Genomic DNA, 4158 nt, shown 5'->3' with positions numbered 1-4158 from the left:
TTCAAAAGTGAATAACACAACTAAAGCGTCATTTTGAAACTGAAGGAAATTAAAGATTGCAAACAAATGGGCACAAGGCTCAAATTTATTTAATAGGATGGTAATCAGCTAAAGGCGTGATTCCATAGAGTATTTACAAAAGTTGGAAATGGTAATTATGCGGAAAAGGCTACATTGAAAGCAATAACCACTATTCCCTTAACAACTTTGAGTTCCAACTGTGCTTGTCGCTTCAGATTGGCGATGATTTGATCGAAGATCCTTTGATGAAGTACAGACTCTTCAGGTGACGAAGTACGGACTGATGCAGTTACTTTGTCATTAATCCCTAATTTTTGCCTAGATTGCCCTTTCAGGTTTTCAATCTACCAGGATGAATTTTTTCTGTTTATTGTCTCTAATTTTTGCCTGGACCGCCCTTTCGGGTTTTCAGTCCACCGAGACGCTCATTTTTGCCTAAGTCGCCCTTTGCGGGTTTTCGACTTACCAAGCTGTTCTTTTGTATTTTTTTTTTTAGACAAAGTATTTCTTGACTGCATCAGCATTCACAGGATGTGGGAGTTCATCACCATCCATGGTTGTAAGAATCATGGCGCCGCCAGAAAATGTTCTTTTGACAACATACGGGCCTTCGTAATTAGGAGACCATTTGCCCCTAGAATCTGGTTGAAAAGACAAGATCTTCTTAAGCACGAGGTCGCCTTCTTGAAATTCACGAGGTCGAACCTTTTTGTTGAAAGCTTGTTTCATCCTTGCTTGGTATAATTGTCCATGGCATAGAGCAGTCATACGTTTTTCTTCGATTAAGTTCAACTGATCGTATCTGCTTTGACACCATTCAGCCTCTGATAACTTAGTCTCCATGAGGACTCTCATTGATGGGATTTCAACTTCTACGGGGAGCACAGCTTCCATGCCGTATACTAGAGAAAAGGGAGTTGCCCCTGTTGAAGTACGCACTGAAGTACGGTACCCATGTAAAGCAAATGGCAGCATTTCATGCCAGTCTTTGTAAGTGACGACCATTTTCTGGACGATCCTCTTAATGTTCTTGTTGGCGGCTTCGACGGCGCCGTTCATTTTTGGTCTGTAAGGAGAAGAGTTATGATGCTCAATCTTGAATTCCTCACACAATTCTTTCATCATCTTGTTGTTCAAGTTCGAACCATTGTCAGTAATGATCTTGCTGGGAATACCATATCGGCAAATGATGTTGTTCTTGATGAACCTCACAACCACTTGTCTTGTAACATTGGCGTAAGATGCTGCTTCGACCCATTTGGTGAAGTAATCAATGGCTACCAAGATGAAACGATGACCGTTTGAAGCTTTCGGTTCGATCATTCCAATCATGTCGATACCCCACATGGAGAAAGGCCATGGAGATGAGAGAACGTTGAGTAGAGTCGGTGGCACATGGATCTTATCTGCGTAGATCTGGCACTTGTGACATCTCTTCACGTGTTTGTAACAGTCTGATTCCATTGTCAACCAATAGTATCCAGCTCTTAAGATCTTCTTGGACATTGCATGCCCATTTGAATGAGTTCCAAAGGACCCTTCATGCACTTCATGCATTAACATATCTGCTTCGTGTCTATCCACACATCTGAGCAAAACCATGTCGAAGTTTCTTTTGTATAGCACATCTCCGTTCAGGAAGAAACTGCCAGAGAGTCTCCTTAGAGTTTTCTTATCTTTGTTTGATGCCCCAAGCGGGTACTCTTGAGTTTGAAGGAAGCGTTTGATGTCGTGAAACCACGGTTTATCATCGATGACGGCTTCAGTTGCAAACACATAGGCGGGCCTTTCAAGGCGCGTGATTCTGACTGTAGGCATATAATTCAATGATTGACTTTGAACATGGAAGATAGAGTAGCCAAGGCGTCTGCCATTCGATTCTGATCTCGAGGTATATGATGCAATTCAACCTTGTTGAAGAAAGTCAATAGACGTCTTGCATAATCTCTGTAAGGAATCAAGCCAGGGTGGTAAGTTTCCCATTTGTCTTTGATTTGGTTGATCACGAGGGCTGAATCTCCATATATGTCTAGGATCTTGATCCTTAAATCAATGGCTTCTTCGAGACCCATGATACAAGCTTCATATTCTGCGATGTTGTTAGTACAATCAAATAGTAGTCTGGCGGAGAATGGGATATGAGTACCCTTAGGAGTGATGATGATTGCCCCAATTCCATTGCCAAAAGCGTTTACTGCTCCATCAAAAATTAGGCCCCATCTTGGTCCAGGATCAGGACCTTCTTCAGGTAACGGTTCGTCACAATCTTTCATCTTCAAGTACAAGACATCTTCGTCAGGAAAGTCAAACTTGAGAGATTGATATTCATTAATTGGTTGATGCGCCAAATGATCGGCGAGAATGCTTCCTTTGACTGCTTTTTGAGCACGGTATTCAATGTCATACTCGGATAACAGCATTTGCCATCGGGCAATCCTTCCTGTTAATGCAGGCTTTTCAAAGACATACTTGATTGGATCCATTTTGGAGATTAACCAAGTAGTATTGTTGATCATGTATTGGCGGAGACGTTTTGAAGCCCATGCCAAAGCACAACACGTTTTTTCGAGCATGGAATAACGAGACTCACAGTCTGTGAATTTCTTACTCAAGTAATAGATGGCATGCTCCTTCTTACCGGTTTCATCTTGCTGTCCAAGCATACAGCCCATGGATTCTTCTAACACAGTAAGGTACATGATTAATGGTCTTCCTTCAACTGGAGGAATCAATATTGGTGGTTCTAACAGGTACTCTTTGATACTGTCGAACGCTTTCTGGCAATCTTCAGTCCATACAACCCCTTGATCTTTGCGGAGAAGCTTGAAAATTGGCCCACAAGTAGCAGTCATTTGAGAGATAAATCTGGAGATATAGTTCAATCGTCCGAGAAACCCTCTTACTTGCTTTTCTGTTTTTGGTGCAGGCATCTCTTGAATAGCTCTGACTTTGTCGGGATCTACTTCGATACCTCTTTGGCTGACAATGAAACCCAAGAGTTTTCCAGATCTAACCCCAAAAGTACATTTGTTAGGATTCAAGCGAAGCTGGTATTTCCTTAATCTTTGAAACAACTTCAAAAGGTATTCAATATGTTCTTCTTCTGTGCTGGACTTGGCTATCATGTCGTCCACATAAACTTCAATTTCTTTATGCATCATGTCATGAAAGAGAGTAGTCATTGCCCTTTGGTAAGTTGCGCCTGCATTTTTTAATCCAAACGGCATCACTTTGTAGCAAAAGGTACCCCATGGGGTGATGAAAGATGTCTTCTCCATGTCTTCAGGAGCCATCTTGATCTGATTATAACCGGAGAACCCGTCCATGAAGGAAAAGACGTTGAACTTAGCGGTGTTATCAACCAGCATGTCAATATGTGGCAATGGAAAGTCATCTTTTGGACTGGCTTTGTTCAAGTCACGGTAGTCAACACACATTCTGACTTTTCCATCTTTCTTCGGAACTGGCACTATGTTGGCCAACCATTGAGGATATTCTGAGGTGACAAGAAAACCTGCGTCGAGTTGCTTTTGAACTTCCACTTTGATCTTGTTAGCCATATCAGGGTGAGTCCTTCGCAATTTCTGCTTAACCGGCGGACATTCTGGCTTCAATGGCAAGTAATGCTGAACAATATTGGTATCCAACCCAGGCATGTCTTGGTAGGACCAGGCGAACACGTCCACATATTCTTTGAGAAGGTCTGTCAACTTACTCTTGACATCAGCATCAAGCAGCGATCCAATGGTCACTTCTTTTTTGTCTTCTTCAGAACCCAAGTTGATCTTTTCTAAAGGCTCTTTGTGAGGCAGAATGGCTCTTTCCTCGTGCTTAAGTAATCGAGAGATCTCGTCCGGGATCTCCTCTTCTTCCTCTTCTTCGGCTTCGAACACAGGAAACTCAAAGTTGGGAGAGGGCATAGGGTTATTGCATTCAATGGGTTTATCAATAGTAAATCTGCACATGTGATTTATATTTATTTCAGAAAATTTATGAATGCAGGAGTGTATGCAGATTTTTTTGAAAAAGTTTTTATTTTATTTTATTTTGGTTTTTCAGGATTACCATTTCCAGAAAAAAGCAAAAATAAAACATATAATGTAGGGAATTCAAAATGACATTTTATTTATGATTCAT

At 41.4% G+C, this 4158-nt stretch overlaps 1 pseudogene; it reads right to left on the bottom strand.

Moving 5' to 3' along the window:
* Window positions 1-513: 513 nt before the first annotated feature.
* LOC131599264 (uncharacterized) lies at window positions 514-3574 on the bottom strand (annotated as a pseudogene).
* Between the last annotated feature and the right edge of the window lie 584 nt (window positions 3575-4158).

Source organism: Vicia villosa, linkage group LG4, assembly GCF_029867415.1.
Source record: "Vicia villosa cultivar HV-30 ecotype Madison, WI linkage group LG4, Vvil1.0, whole genome shotgun sequence".
Classification (NCBI taxonomy): Eukaryota; Viridiplantae; Streptophyta; class Magnoliopsida; order Fabales; family Fabaceae; genus Vicia; species Vicia villosa.
This window is presented reverse-complemented; position numbering and strand designations above follow the sequence as displayed.